The sequence below is a fragment of the Puntigrus tetrazona genome, chromosome 18 (assembly GCF_018831695.1).
Source record: "Puntigrus tetrazona isolate hp1 chromosome 18, ASM1883169v1, whole genome shotgun sequence".
Classification (NCBI taxonomy): Eukaryota; Metazoa; Chordata; class Actinopteri; order Cypriniformes; family Cyprinidae; genus Puntigrus; species Puntigrus tetrazona.
This window is the reverse complement of record NC_056716.1, coordinates 1097021-1113962: the sequence shown is the minus strand read 5'-3', so window position 1 is coordinate 1113962 and position 16942 is coordinate 1097021. Positions and strand designations below refer to the sequence as shown.

Here is a 16942-nt window from a genome sequence, read left to right as displayed (position 1 = left end):
TTCCTTTAAATTCTTCACTTCCCAAACTGTGAAACAAGATAATAAACCATTCACAGTTTAAACTCAGCCTTTTATTGGAATAACAATTCTCCAACAAACAGCGTGAGCCAAGCACGCTTTACTGATGCCCATCCACCCCCTTCCACATAGACAGAACTTTCACAACACTGTCAAGGGGATTGCTTAGGATAGGAAGGTTGCCGCAATTCTTTGATGCCGCAGCAGGATTCCATTAAAGATGTGCGGTATGAGACAATGACAGGCTTTCAGAACTGCACTTCACATTGTGGTAGTGCTGGCGAGAGACAAAGAGACGGAAGGAAAGAAGAGTGAGAGAGTGAGGACAGCTAAAAAAGGGCATGTTTAATGAAGTCCCAGAACAAAAAGAGGTATACACACACACTCACACTCCAAAAGAGCAAGTGCATGCCTTTGTTTTTTTTTTTTATAAGCTTCCAAGAAAATGTTTAGCACAATCTGCATGTGCACGTTAATGATGATACTTTTATATACAGCTTTTTTCACACTCAAAAAAAGATCTTCTGAATCATTCTGAGCCCCCACCAGTGTTTAGAATCTATCTGGATGATGCAACTCCAGACAAAGAGCACAAGAATGAGCTCCACACCGTAGCCAATAGTAAGAGGAGATAGAGACTGTTGTAGGCAAACAGCGAATGTGAAAGTTAGGTGGTCATGGGATCCTTAGTATCCACAGAGAGTCACAACCTAAGTTTGACTTCTGATCCAAAAAACTGTCTCAATCACTATGCTGGGGCATTAGGAAACTGAACAGCAGAAAAGAATACAGCAGTAAATACAGCAGAAAAGATTTTATATTTTCTAGTAAGTTGCAAATATTAAGCTCATTAATACTCGAGCATGTAAAAATAGTTTTAAATGCACTACATATTAAGTTTCCAAAACAGAAAAAAATGTTGTATTATTCATAAACAGACTCAAGAATAATTTAAAAAAATATATAAAATTAAGTTATACCAAGTTAGACCAGCTAAGGTGCTGGTGGTCCCATCCTGCATGAGGGTATGAATAATTAATTTACTTTTAAAATAAGTGTAAATAAGTTGTTTTGTGCCACCTGTAGTTCATTTCTATGAATTTTTGGGTTTAGAAATTATACACTACTTTTAATTATTGTGTTTTGTGTACCGGGTGTTGAGATATGTATCTGTTGTGTGTGTGTGTGTGTGTGTGTGTGTGTGTGTGTGTGTGTGTGTGTGTGTGTGTGTTTGAATCTACCGTTTATCAAACTATAATATTTTAAATAATATTTTAAAAAGATCTCAGAGTTACTGTGCTGTTTTAAAGGTTAAAGGTTTTTATTGTTTATTTAACTTTTGTTTAACCAGAAAATACTATCTGAGATGAAAAATCTCTTTCGCAGGAGTGTTCTTGCTAAAATGTCCAGCAATACAATCAGTTTCACACAATTGTACAAACATTTAACATTTGTTAATTTAAACACTTAAAACAATAACATGTCAACTTCCATTTGCCAAATAACTGTTTTATAATTATCCAAAAGCAAAATTTGTCATTTTGATTGAAGAAGATTCCAGTCAGATGGGGCTGCATACATAAGCTTTTTTTAACCTAGTTAAGGTCAAACAAAAGAAACAGAAAGAGTATAACAATTTTCAGATAAATGAAGTATTTCGCAACAATTTTCTGTTGTACAAGATATGAAGGAAACATCCCCAAGATGGCTTTATAAATAATTAAATACCAGTGTATTTTTCTTCTAATAGACAAAGAAAGCCAAGCTACTCTATTTTACAAAGTAAAATGATGAGTTGAGGGTTTATAATCTGATATGTATCTAAGAGCACCATGATGAACAGCATCTAAAGAAAGAAATGATGTTGCCAACGGATACACTACATCACCATAAGCAAGTATAGAAAAAAAAGTAGCAGAAACTAAATGAAAACAAAACTTGTTCCTAAAATAAAACCCAAACTTAATTTTCACATTTTTCTTTAGCAATTTAAGACCTAAAAGATGGGACATTGTCAACAATAATGCCAAGATATTTGTACTCTTTTACTAATTCAATCACAGTACTTTGTAGGGTCTGAAGAGAGATTTAGTTTTTGTTTTTTTGTTTTTTAACTGAACTTGAAAATACTTGTTTCCATTTCAGGAACTAATTAATTCCGAAAACGATATGGGAACGCCTTCTGCATGACCACGCTCTGAATCTGCTGTAGAATCTGTCCAGTGGAACGCCACAACATCATGGTCAAGTGACGTCAGAGACGAGGAAAGCATAAAACCATGTGCGGCTCTAGAGGGATGAGATTGCTGTCATTGTGAGCATCTGCCGCTATGAAGTCTCCACTCCCAGAAAGCCCTCTTCAAAAGGTGAGCCTCACAGTTTGTGGGACTCCCAGCGTGAACTAGCCAATGAGGCAATGGAGACGGAGTCCCTAACTCCTTCCTCAGGGACTAGAGCGGCCTTCACCATAAAGTGAATTACAAGGAACTGTTGGAGGTGGTAACCCATGCTGTGGCCAAGCTCAACATCGATTGGCCTGCCGAGAAAAAAACACGTAAAAGCAAGATTGATGAGCGTTATTTACATGCTTGGCTGCCACCTCCTTCCTACCAGAGCCTGCACTTTTTCCCTGATTTGCACACCGAGATGTGTAAATTATGTTCAAAATCAACCCACCAGCGATTTATTATGGCATGTGGCAGGTTTGAATGACCATTATTATAGGGTGATGCCAAAGGTGGAACAGACGCAAGCTATCTGTCCCTTGACATTGTATCGTTTTTTTCGAAGACTCCGGCCTTGCCTACTTGCCTACTGCTTCAAACTACTTCAATTCTCATAACCAAGGGGTACTCAGCGACAGGTCAAGCCAGTGCGTCAGCGTACCAGGCTGACCTGCTAAAAGAGCAGCAGGTGAGCTCAGATATTGGACGCCCTGCTTTTCCCCTCTGGCATGTTCAACTCGGTTGTCAACAGGTGAAGTTCAAGATGATCATACAGAAACAAGTTGTGTCACATTCAGGTCTGAGTTTCAGAGGCTGCTGGGTCTGATGGCAGCTACAGCCAATGTGATACCTTTTGGCCTGCTGTACATGAGACCCCTACAGTGGTGGTTTCTGAATCAGGGCCCAGTCTTGGGAGCTCTTTGTTGCCGTGTGATGCTAGCAACAGATACATCCCTCAATGGCTGGAGAGCAGGTATGAGAGGTCGATCAGCCCGTGGTCTGTGGACGGGTCGCTTTTTCACATGGCACATCAACTGCCTGGAGATGCTGGCCGTGGTTCAAGCACTGAAACACTTTCTCCCAGACCTGGGAAATCATCATGTTTTGGTGTGCACTGACAACACAGGGAGATGAGACCATCAGCATGATCTCTTGTCCCCATGTGGGACCTGGAACTGGTGCTAGATGCTATGACAAGACCTCATTTCAAGCCCACAGAGGTAATCTCAACGCCATTTCAATCTCAAGACTATGTTCTTGCTCGCAATCACTTCTCTAAAGAGAGTGGGTGACCTTCAGGCCCTGTCAGTGCCCCCATCATATTTAGACTTTGCACCTGGACTGACGAAGGCTTTTCTGTACCTTTGAGGGGGTTACACCATAAAAAGTCCCTACTACCACTGTACCACTGCACCACATTGTGCTACAGGCATTTCATGCTTCTACCTTTCGGGACCCTGACTATAAGAAGCTGAATTGTATATGTCTGATGCGAGTACTGGACACATACGTTCACAAGGTAGCCTTGTGAGGAAGACCAGACCAATTGCTCATGTGCGTTGGTCCACCTAGAAGAGGTTAACCTGCTTCCAAGCAGACCATCAGTCGTTGGATTGTCGTACTCCACATTACTCCATATTCTGCAGGTGTCCCAGTTTCGGACATCTGAAATGCTGCAGGTTGGTCCACCCCCTCTACTTTTGTCCAGTTCTATGGCCTAAACATTGTTATGACCCCACGCTCATCAGTCCTCTCGTCCTAGTGGTGTATGTTGAGACACAGACACAGGGCAGGGACAATTTCGGACACAGGAATGTCTTCAGGTTATGAATATAACCATGGTTCCTTGAGGGAACAAGACACTGCTTCCTGTTGCCATACTACAGGATCTGTGCCAGTGCAGATCTTTATGATTTCCTGGCCTCTGACGTCACTGCACTATGACGTCACGCCCTTTCATTGGACAGATTCTACAGCAGATTCAGAGCATGGTCACACAGAAGGCGTTCCCATAGTGATTTTTTGGACACAGTTCGGGTTCCCTCAAGGAACCATGGTTATATTCATAACCTGGTGACGTTTTATAAGCATTAAGTTTAAGGTTTTATGTTGTATTGAATGACATCAAAGCACTACAATACATACAAGCCAAAAATTAAAGTTGGCATCCTGAATGTCATAATCAAGACCTATAATCATAAAAAAGAGAGGAAGCACATAACTCACCATTATCACGATTATTGCTGATAGATGAGAACTTCATCTGATATGCTTGTGGAATCTATATTTATACATGAAGATAAGCTAGAAGGCTTTTTACTACCTTTTTTCAACTTTATATTCTGCCAAAATTACTTGGGATTATTTAAATTATTAGTAGTAGCAATACTATATAATATATTGTTAGTTTAAATGTTTTTAGTTGTCACTGCAACAGATTTGTATGTTATTCTAATGGAATTTTACCACTATTATGCATACTGTATTATTGTACAGTATGCATAATAGCAACGTGTGGCATACTGAAGATTGAGATATACTGTACTGAGGAATGATATGATACTCTGATGAAAATTACCACTGATTGGTAAAAGTTACTATGGAATCCCTTGAAGTGCATTAAAAATGTATCAAAGACTGTCAAAGTAGCCTGAGAATGTTGAAGTACCAAGTCAAGCAAAAAAAAAAAACTGTAGTATTAACATGGACTACCTTGAAAGCGCATCTTTCCCAAGGATGGATTGCTGATACATGTCAGCTTCTGTTACTATTTGTGGGAGACAGACATGCCTGCTCTGTCATTCAGTGTCAGTCAGCGGCATACTGAGATGAAAGTCTGTTGAGGCGTACAGTGGTTTAATCAGAGATTTGGGGTTTGATGTTGAAAGCAGAGGCCACTAATGGATTCAATAGATGTAGAGTCTCCAGAGAGGGGACTCTGAGCAGCAGGGATTACATGAAAACCACCATCTTAGTTCAGTATAGACATATAAAACCACTCGTGATTGGGGCAATGCATGCATGGCAAGGAGACAAAATCCCTTTGAGACATTTTTACACCATCAAACAAGAGAAATGTCTTTATCTGTGATTGATTTTTGGGGGGTGGGGAGGGGGTTGGGCTTTAAAGTACACAAACATATTTCTGATCGATTACAAATAGCTTGCTTTGACTAAATATGAATGCATTTGTGCAAAAAAAAAAAAAAAAAAACACTATGCAGTATGATTTGTCCTGCAGCTTGGTTATAGAAATAGGATCAAAATAAGAAAACACAAAAGCAAGTGTGTGCTTTAAGGTAACTGGGAGCTGAAAAAGAACACTAAAAAACAAAAAGAAATACCCAGAATTCTGCTGTAGGCATACCAGACCAAAATGAAATGAAATATTATTACCATTTATTGCCAAAGGAGCAAAAACAGAGGCAGGAGATGCAATGAATTTAAACCACTCACTTTTTCAGGTACATTTGTCTTTAAAAAAAAAAAAATAAATAATAATAATTCTATCCAAACTAATCACAACTATGAATCATTGTTATGAGTTAACAAATAATATAAAATTTTCTTGTAACACAGACTGTTTTGATATTGAATGTTTGTTAATAAAATTTGTGTCAAATCCAGGCAGTTTGTTTATGTTTGTATATATATATATATATATATATATATATATATGTATATATATAAACATAAACATATATATATATATATATATATATATATATATATATATATATATATATATATATATAAATATAAATATATATATATATATATATATATATATATATATATATATATATATATATATATATAAAACAAATCACTGAAACATTAAACGTTGCTTGATTTTGTTATACATATATCAGTATATACTGGTAGGTCTCGGAAAGTAGGTTTGTGTAGCTTTTCACTTTTTTCTGAGGATTTGAAAACTCATTGAAGGAATAGTTAACCCAAAAATGAAAATTCTGTCATTGTTTACTCAACCTCAAGTAGTTCCAAACCTCTATGAATTTCTTTGTTTTGTTAAACACAAAGAACAATATTTTTAAGAAAGTTTGTAACCAGGCTATTTTTGGTCACCACTGACTTCCATAGTAAAAAAAGAAAAAAAAAAGAAAGAAAAAAAGAAAAAAAGAGATTGCACTCTTGAATGTAAAGTCAATGGTGACCCAAAACAAAAAAATTCCAAAAAATATTTTCATCATTAAACTAGCAAAAGTGGATGATTTAGACATGCCCTGAGTGCACTTGCACTATGCACTTTATGTGCTAAGATTTATAAAATAGGGCCTGTAACCTTACTGCAAACAAAGGCCCTTTAAGGCAGCCTTCTTTGAAATGCCTATTGGGCAGTTATTTTAGTCATGCAAGTACAGATTCTAAAATCATCAATGAAATCGGGCAGTGTTACTGTGTCATTTTTATTCTAATGCTCCAATAGCATTAAGACCAGGCAATGCACAGTATCTCAGAATGTTGATTGTTATATAGCAGAATTCTATATAATTCTATTGGAGCTTCTAACAACAGCTTCAGTGACTTTAGAAAGAATATTCTTCCATATTGTGGGTTGCACATTCTCCCACTATCCATGCCATACAATGGATTTTGAGCCTCATTTTATATTGTGGTCTAAAATGTGCATGAAGAAAAGAAATATATGTTCTCTCATTTCTCTGCACCCAGGGTGATCGGTTTAATGGTGAGTGCCAATACAGGGAGTGATGACATCAAGCTGACACCTGCTCTGATAGATTCATGATTGTAGAGGGCATTTTCTCTTTCATGTCATACAGTATTGCGGGGAGATCTCCCTCCTACGCAGGGTACGTACAGAATGATGACACCAAATTTGAAAAGCTCTTTGAATAAGGAACATTATGAAAAGGAATAAGAGATGAAGACGCAGCGAGGGTCCTGTTGAATCCTCCTAGTAATTAGATCAAGGTAGATACGGCTCTGCATCCCAGCTCCAGTGGCGCAATGTGACCCCCACGATCAGTTCTGAACGTGATATGCTGAATGTTCAGATGAGAACAGGATCATAGGAAAAGCAGCTCAGATAGAAAAGAGGTTAAAGAACAATGGATTTTGCATATAGTAACAACTAAGGTGGGGGGTCTGATTTTAAATAAGACTCTTAAAATTAATATCCTGAATGTAGTAGTTTTTCACTTATTAAAATACCATTTGTTACATTTGGCCTTAAGGTAATAAAACAGTCAGTAATTATACTGATGCTGAGTGTCACAAACCTCATTCCACAACAAAATCCAAAAACAGGCAGAGGTTTTGATCAAAAAAAAAAAAATCAGGCTGAACAAGGAATATGATAACAATAATGCAACATGTAGATGAAAGGCCTGCTACAGGATTTATAGTAGCTTAACAGGAAGTAGCAGAAGAGGAAGCGATCACTGTTCATCTAGAGGTAAGGGCTCCCTCTGCTGGCTTGGCGTAACATAGTAGCCCTGCTAAGGGTGACTCCTGGCGCTCAACAAAACAAAAAACAAAACAGTTCTGTGATAGGAGGGCGGTGGATAGGAGGTGAAACGGGCGGTGGGACGGAGAGCCAGGTCCATGTGGGGATACAGAGTCTTGAGGCAGAGCAGGCAGAGCTGAGACCCTCCAGAACACAGCAAGCATGGCAAAAGCCCTCCCGGGCAGAGCGGGTGGAGCAGAGAGTGTGCTGGGGTTCAGACGTTGTAGCCATCTTAGCTGAGGGATCAGGTGTGGTAGGCATCTTGTGCACTGGCTCAGGGTTGGCGACCATCTTGTGCTGTGATTTTGGGAAGATGGCCATCTTGTGCTGGGGTTCTGGCATGGTAGCCATCTTTGCCGAAGGAACAGAGGTGGTAGCTGTCTTGTGCGTTGGCTCTGGGGAGGGGGCCATTTTGTGCGTTGGCTCTGGGGAGGGGGCCATTTTGTGCAGTGGCTCTGGGGAGGTGGCCATCATTAAGGCAAACTCCACAAACTGTGCAAGTGGGCCCTGTGGACCCTCACAAAGAAGTTGTGTTTTGAGTGGCTGATAGAAGTCTATCAATAAGCAGTCCTGTAAGTCTGAGAGGTAAGCAAGGTCTAGGTATTCCTGGGTGTAGTCCTCAAGCACCCGGGTGCCCTGCTTGAGGGTTAGTAATGATGCAGCGAGGCACATAACTGGCCATGGTTCAGGTGAAAAGCCGCTGGATCCTGGTTCGATGTAGCATTCTGTTATGATTGAGGGGTCTGAGGCGTGCGGATTAGCAGGTTTTATTTAGCAAAGGCATGGTCAAGGCAGGCAAACGCCGAGACACAGCAAGCAGGAATATAAGAGGTAAGGCAACAACAAATCCAAAAACAGGCAGAGGTCGGGTCAGGCAGCAAACGATCAAAAAACAAAGTCAGGCAGGGTCAAAACCGAAGGAAAACAACAAGGCAAGAATGAACAAGGAATATGCAAACAATAATGCTACATTTGCATGAAAGGTCTGCTACTGGATTTAAATTCCCTAAACAGGAAGTAGCAGCAGAGGTCCTTGGACCACCATTTTTGGCTTTTGCTTCCATAGATATCTAAATGTACATGCCTCATTGGAGACTGTTTCTATGGGCTTCTATATGTAAGCCATCCAACTATTGTAGGGGTCTTGACGTCATTCACCAAAATAATCACTGAACTTTAAAAAAAATGCCATAATCCTGAACAGAATGGCTCTATGCGAACCTACAGTACAGTAAATGACATTAAGTTCACTGTTCCGCATCTGGAGCAGTCAGCAGTAAACATTGCTTGTTAGCCGCTATTTTATAATCATATTTTAACATGTGAAGCTGCTTTAAAAAAAACATACACTGTAAAAAGCATTAATAAACTAGAAAATTCTAGAACTCTCCAGAGAAAATATATGACATACATTTTTACAGATATTTGATAGCTCCCCAACACCCGACAAAAAAAAAATAATTGAAATGGCTAATAGGAGATACTTTGAAACGATCAAAGCTATTCTGTAACATGTGATGGAATAAAACGATATAAAAAAAATTGACTCCACTTATTTGCATCTTTGATGTCTCATGAAAAAATCTATGTGTTCTAGCTTGAGATTGTAGTGTTGTCATTTACTGATCTACTGTTTTAATATTTGAGTCAACAGCCTTAATGGTGGATGCATTCATGTTTATTTGCTCTTATGAGAGTGGCATAAATATTGCTTCTGTCCTGATTAAAATTTCATCTTGGCATGCGGCTGATTAACAATACTTGTTTCACCAATTGGTCTCTCTTTTACAATAGCTAAGTATTAATTTACCAGTACAGAAGAAAATATTCTGTTCATTCACGAGAGAAACTGAACTGAGCATAATGTGACAGATAAAGGTCCTTGAGGAAAAAGATTGCGATAATTAAAAATAAAATAAAATAGCTGAAGCTACATAGCCAGCATTTCAAACAATGGAAAGTGTTGTCCTTGCAAGGTTCACTGCACAACAGTTGCACACACAATAGTGAATTTGTCGGCTCCTGTTGCCATGGAAACAAAACAAACACTGCGACGGCTAAATTCGATTTTGAGGGGTTACGTCGGGATATAGGAAGCGGAAATTAGGTGAGCATGTAAATCTTGCACAGCAGATGAGATTTTAAAGTACACATTTCTTAGCAAATATTACCTGTTTACCGCGCTTCCCCTGCTATTAGTCACTGTCCTCAAAGCTCCTTTACAAATGGTCAGGGATTGCCACAATCAGTGGAGTGGTGTAGTCATTCGCAGAGTTATAATTTGTTTTCAGTCATACATTGTTAAACTCCTGCGCACACTCGTTCTCGCCCAGATATGGGCCATTAGTCACCGCCACACGTGTCTCCCCCCATTGAGCGCAATAAGGTCATTTTGCCCTCTCTGATTCTGTGTCCTGTGTCAGTGCGTTACAGTCAGAAGATGCTGAGAAGAGCTGCAAGGCTGAACATGACATAGACGAGAATCAGCACAGCGGCTTCACACCACTCAGCCTCAAACACACCTTAAGACACAGTATGCTGATTACACCGGACGAGAGACAGCGCAGATATCACCCAATCTTCTGCTTTCACAAAGCACATGGGAACAGCTAACACTAGCAAAGGGATGGAAGCCTTTGGAAGCGAGTGCCACTGCCTGTACACAAAAGGCAAAACGTGAGGAAAAAGTGAGATAATTATACAGTCCAAAAATATCGGCACCCCTGATCAAAGGAGGATGTGAAAATTAATCTGCATTGTTAGTCATTTAAAAAAAAAATCTATCCTTTCATTGGATAATAAGAATTTAAAATGTAAGGAAATATCATTATGAAATCAATGTTTATTTAGATTTTATGTAGATTGGTTTTCACAGCCTTCTTTAGCCGATAGTGTAGGCCATGGCATGATAGTTCACAAATTTGGTGGAAATTTGGTCACACGCATGGTTTAAATATTTCCACTCATGATAGCATAACAAACTGTATTTACTAGTTGCCATATAGAGTTTTAAGAGTTTTAAACATTGAAACAAGAACTGACCTTATTCAACCATAATATAAAAAGAATTCCACTATAAAAAAACCTTCAGTAAAATGGAAAGGCTCCATATATGTTAAAGTAATATACAAATATATATATTAAACAAAAATATTTTATTTTTTAGTGTATAATGTGAGTAAAAATGTGCTTTGGGAAGAGAATAAAATATTTAACTTGGCTTTTAAAGTATGATAATCCAACCCTTGATTATACAAATGACATTAGCAATTAAAATAAAAGATTAAACTAATGAAGGTGTGAAAGTGGTAAAATGTATCTAATGCTGATATTTTTCTCCAGATTTCCATGTGTCAACAAATATGTGGAATATTCCTCACTGTAAACAACCAAACCATAAATCTGACAAAAACTGATCTATGCTGGAATGGGTTGTGCAAGTTAATGGATGAGGTGACCCCTGGGTCGTTCTGTGTGGTTCAGTTGGGCACTCAGGGCAGCGCTAAAGCACTTTGGTGTCCTTTTTTTTGGTTGTTGCTTTTTGTTATCCAAACATCGCTGTGTAAATGATGGGATAGCACTTCATGTCGAAAAGGTTACGAGCACCTACACTGGTGCAAAGAGAGCGTCTTTTCTTTTGGAATTAGCTATGATATGAACAATTACGGAGTCACAGTTTGTGTTGGAGTACACGAGTGTAAATAATTCAATTGCACAACATCACCGAGCTCAATGCTGCAGAGGCAACAACGGAAACAGTAAATGCCTCTGAAAGGACGAATGACCTGCAAAGATAAGGCAAATTGCTGTTGTTCAGAATTAACTCTCTAAACCGCTGTCATTCACTGCATGCAATAAAAATTAAGAGTCTTTGTTTTGGATCGTATTTTAGCACTGTGTAATGTTTCCATGGCATCGAAACGGCTTAGAGAAAAAGAAAAATGTTCAAAATGACAAATATTATATTTTTAACTCTCTCAGGACTTATTTAGTCTGAATAACCCGTATAGCAGATTCCAGTTATTGTAATTAGTCTGCAGGGAGAACGTATGCCCGCTGAACAGTGAAAGCTCCGTGCAATATTTCTCCAAAAAGTCAGGGAGAAATGCGTTCTATGCTCAAAAGCCCAACCTCGGTCAAGAAACATGCTCATTTTAGTGTTCATTCTATCACTAAACACTGCAATTTCTAAAAAGAGAGTATCCGTATAGACCATCTTTGGCCTGAAATCATATCATTCCATGAATTCTCATAGTTACGAAGATAAAAGGACACGCATTTAAAGGACACTATAGTTGTTTACATTTTAGCGAAGAATGGAGGCTGTAAAAAATCTGCAGTAAACCTTATTATCAGATTTGTGAAGAGCCTCATAATAGGCAAGGGGAAGGTTTTAGATAACCGAACCGGTGATCTGGAAAAGACACAGATTATAAAAAGCTGCTGCTTTCATCTCATGACGTTCTCTATTTCCAGAATAGCTTTGGAGAACGATCACTGCTGTATCATCAGCTACACAGCAGGACTTATCAAGGTATGAACGTTATATATTTCTAACAAACAAATATGCTGGTCCAATACTACTCTATATTCATAGTTTGACAGAACACTTTTTACCTTTAACTGGTGTTACAAATGCATTTGAATACATTAAAATATTCAAATGAAATAAACAACAAGCAACAACAATGGCTTGCGAAGATTGCAAAAAGCACAAAACGGCCAGATGATGCATTAGCACACCTAAGAGGTTTTTTGCAGTTTACTGTATTTGGCCACAGAAATGATTATGGCGATAATAGGCTGAGAGCAGAAGCTATTTGAAGGACACAGGCATGAAATGAAGAGTCTGTTGTGGCATACTGTGAAACACTCAGTTGGCACAGGGGAGATCAACATCCAGCAGACAAAGACACCCAACTGACTGATTGACTAAAATTGAGCGTTTAAGAGAAACAGAGAGGCAGCATTTGTCATTCATATTACTAAAGTTCTAAAGTGTTTTTCAAACCAGAACAGAAGAGGAAGAAAATTATAATAGTGAAAGAGCGCAGGTGTATATTTGGTCAGTACGACTGTGTGAAATGTGTTTTCGTAAAACAGTTTTGTATTGGGGAGATTGGGCCAGCTGTCAGTAAATTAATTTGCTCATTTTTGTTGCCTTTTGTGTATTGTGTGCCATATAGGGCCAGTTTTGTTAAATAGGACAAATCAACGCGTGAGCGCAATTCCACAGCAACGATGAGCGTGGACATTTCTGTGATTTATTAACAGTGCGCAAATTTTAAAAAACGCATCTCGTTTACGTATCGACCAACGCAATGCACCAAGTGCAGAACAAATTAGAGTAGTCGCAAATAAAGAATAAAAATTTTTTTTTAAAAAACACACGTAGAACCAGCAAATACCAAATTGTCATTTATGTCCTGAAGCACATTAGAAATCACATGGCTTGAAAAATATGTTCAGATAACGTGTTTTTCCTGAAAAAAATTATCTTCCTTCTGTACTCGGCGGTGCCTCCTCCTAAAAACAATAATTGTAGCAATTTCAAGCGTGAAATAGTTTAAGGCGTGCTTTTTTGGGTGTTAAATAATGGTGCAAATACCAGTAATTTGACAAGCGCAAATGTTAGTAAATCTCGTTGGGTGATTCATTTGAACACTCTCCTCCCATTAATTTTTGGCTGGTGGAAGCCGTTAGTAAATCTGTCCCATAAATAATACCACACTATTGGGTCATGTTGTCGCAAAAGGTCAGCTTTTTTTTCCACTGTATCTTTCTTTCCCGTGAAACAAAGAAATGTTCAATATAGCTTTTTTTGCAGCTAAAACTTTCAGGTAGGTAGTCAGTATGGGTTCTCCATCACACTTTTAACAGCATAACACTACACTGATACCGACAAATTCCAATCGCTGTGGGATTTTGTTGGGGTCAGTGTGTTAAGCCTGTTGTTTTTTTGCTTGGGCGGAGTGAATCAGCACATACACAGCGTCATAAAAGAATGATACAATCAATAGTACTTGTTAAGTTTTACCTTGCCTGTAAAAAAAAAGGCAACTCTGCTAGCTTTACAAAAAGAACCGAAGTGATTCAGACTGACTAGTCATACTGATCCTCACCAACCTTATAACCTTCTGCATTTACCACATACCTAAGATCGCTAAATAAACTCCGTCCGAATGAATCTGTGATGCAGCAAGCAAGCAGATAGGTATACGTGGCCTTCTGCAGTAATTATTCTGCCTCTCTGGGCTTCTTCGGTTGGTGACTTTGTAATGCTAATAAATGAAAGCTTTCAAAGATAAGACCATTACTCTCTGTACAAAATGCAGAAAGTTTTCCTCACGGCAATGTGAAGTTTTGAAGCTTTGACCAATATCATCGAGGGAAATTTCACTAGGAGACTCATTATTTCACCTCATCAGATTATCATATGCAGAAGCCCAGAAGGCAACTCTACTTTCAGCTGTGAAACAGTGTGTACCAGCCACGCAGTTATTCACCTTAAGCATTTCTGTAATTGGCTAATTAAAAGATGAGGTTTTGTAATAGCATTATCTTTAAGAACCCACAATCAGATTAGGCTTTGATTAGACTTTAAATAACAAACCTATACCAATAAATGTTCATTGTGAAGAAGCGAATAGAGTTTCCGCATGAAACTGCATAATGATTATTCCTCAGAGTGCTATCGACTTTTTCCCAAAAATAAAAAGTTCTACATTTACTCATGTCATTCAAAACCGGCACGATTTTTTCCTTCTGTGTAACACAAAAAAAAATATTTTGGAGGTTGTTTTAAACTTCATTGATTTTTATGTGGAAAAAATTGCTTTTCAAAATAGCTTGTTCACCAGAACTAAGAAGGTCGCAGGTTTAGAATGACATGAAGGTGAAAAAAAAATGTTCACAGAAGTTTCATTTTTGGGATAATTACCCCTTAAATGGGTTACACTTTGCATTTTGTGAGTCTGTTTTGTTCGATAACCATATTGGGGAGACAAAAATCTGCAGTTAATTTGCTATTCATTTTGTACGTCGCCTTTTGCGTTTCATTACTGTTCAACAGGCAGCTTAATAGCAGGATCCATCGTGACAACAATTGTCTAACAATATGCCTCGCTGTCGGGGGCATGTTGTCACAGAAAATTCAACACGTGTTTTTACGGGTTTTTTTTCCCGGACAACAAAGGTAGAAATGTTGAAAAGCTTCTTCTGTAGCAAAGACTTCAAGGTAGGTGTCTGTATAATCAAAAAATAAAGCGTGACAGCCAGCCCCGGTCTCCACTATTTACTTCCTGATTATTCTTTCTCAGAACACGGGGACAAATTCATCCTTTATAAGAAAGGATAAACACAGTCCAATCGAAATCCGGTTACCTCGTGTTTTACTGAACAAAGAGAGAGCCAATCAATCCCAGACGATGCGGTTTGCGAGACACTTTTTGTGACACGTCAACCGCCAGTCTGGGAGAAATGATCACTCATGTTACCCTGAGGGCCACAATAAAAGGGAAGGAAAGCTGGCTTTCACTGTCAGACTCTCTGCGCTATTGAAGCACTTTCCTCCTCAGATGACAGTTCGACACAATTGTACTAGCAAAATTTATCTGACCCCCATCTCTCCAGACAGACTGTCTTTCCCACACATACACACGCATTTACCCACCCACGATTTTAAAGCCAAATAAAAGGGGCAACAGCGCCCTCTAGAGCACAGGCGGAGAAGTAGAAACCGGTTAAGCGCCGTTAATGGCGCATCATCGTCTCCTGCTGGAGGAAATTATATAACGCGCCTGCGGAGACGCAACACCCACTACCGATGAACCCTCGGTCCCTTAAGATGAAAGGGGACCAGTATCTCAAGGGGTTTTGCCAGTTTTGTAATGAGTTAATGTGTGTTAATATCAGGATTGTATAAACAGCTTTAATCCCTATGCGGTCTGGAAGAGCACTTCTGTGGCAGCATACATTTCACACCCTCAGTGTTTCATTGTGACTGTAAATCCGGATCAGAGAGGATGTCTCACAGTAACTGGATTACAGAGATCTGGATTACATTTGTCCTCCACATGCTTAGCCTGGCTTTATTATTTGCTTAGTACAAACGGGGGGTTCAAGAGGGAAATAGAAGCAACAAGAACCTGGGAGCCAGTGTAAGTCACATTAATTCATTTCAGATCCCTTGTAAACACCAGCTTAACTGTGGCAACGAGCCAGGGCGGCCGATAAAAGATTGCGCGCGTAAGGTCAGATATTACCAGAGAACTTCTGTTTCGCAAAATCAGAACTAATCTACTGCTTTATTTCAATACAGGCTTGTAAGGTAGAGAATGCCAGAATGTGATGAGACATTTCTATTGCATAAAATGATCCCACGTGCTATTGTAGATTTTGGTTATGAGTGCGAGTTGTACAAAAGAAAAACACTTGCTGAATAAATAAATTAACGATAGATGCATGAGCAGTAAATATCTGAAATGTTTAAATAAAAACTGAAGTTGATCATTTAATTATAAAAGTTAAAACTAATAATATATAGTGTAGAAATTTCATTTACAAGACAAATATAGCCAACTGAATAAAAAAGTTACAATATATATATATATATATATATATATATATATATATATATATATATATATATATATATATATATATTTATTTATTTATTTACCCGTGTATTTATTTTAAAAGACAATTAAAATGTATTTAATTAAAATAATTTCTTGCTCATAAATGATTTATATTCTTTTTATTTTTAATTTGCTCCACTGCTGTTTGATTGCATGTGTGAAGTTTTTTTGAAGTTTGCATTTCCACTCACTTTTTCTTTATCGCTTCCCTTTTCCCTATGTTTTGGCACGTGCTGATACAGACACAGAGGAAGAGAAGGATTCTCCAGCATACTGATGCGTCTGAAGAGCCGCGAGGGTCACTCACGGGCGGACAGTAGAGTACAGATCCTGGACAGAAAGCGATGTGGTTCAAAAGAGGCTATGTCATGCTGGAAGAACCGTACCTGAACGGGTCGACACGGCTTGTCGGCTACTCACATTCTCAGTCAAACATCTTTAAACCAGCAGTTTCGCTTCAGTTCACTCTCTGCAGCGGCTGTGACAGACAGGAGCAGTCCTCGGAGGACTTCGCTTAAGTGACTTAAAGCAGTTAATGTGTGAAAAATCTTCAAATAAAGAAAAACGAA

The 16942-nt window shown here is 38.6% G+C and overlaps 1 long non-coding RNA gene across 1 annotated transcript in view; it reads right to left on the bottom strand.

Moving 5' to 3' along the window:
- LOC122323124 overlaps window positions 1-16942 on the bottom strand; it is a 32869-nt gene that overhangs the window by 15369 nt on the left and 558 nt on the right. Inside the window, exons 2-3 of the long non-coding RNA XR_006246948.1 lie at window positions 16794-16895; window positions 16565-16703 (exon numbers count right to left, since the gene is read on the bottom strand). This is a non-coding gene — a long non-coding RNA (uncharacterized LOC122323124). The remainder of the gene's footprint in view (window positions 1-16564; window positions 16704-16793; window positions 16896-16942) is intronic.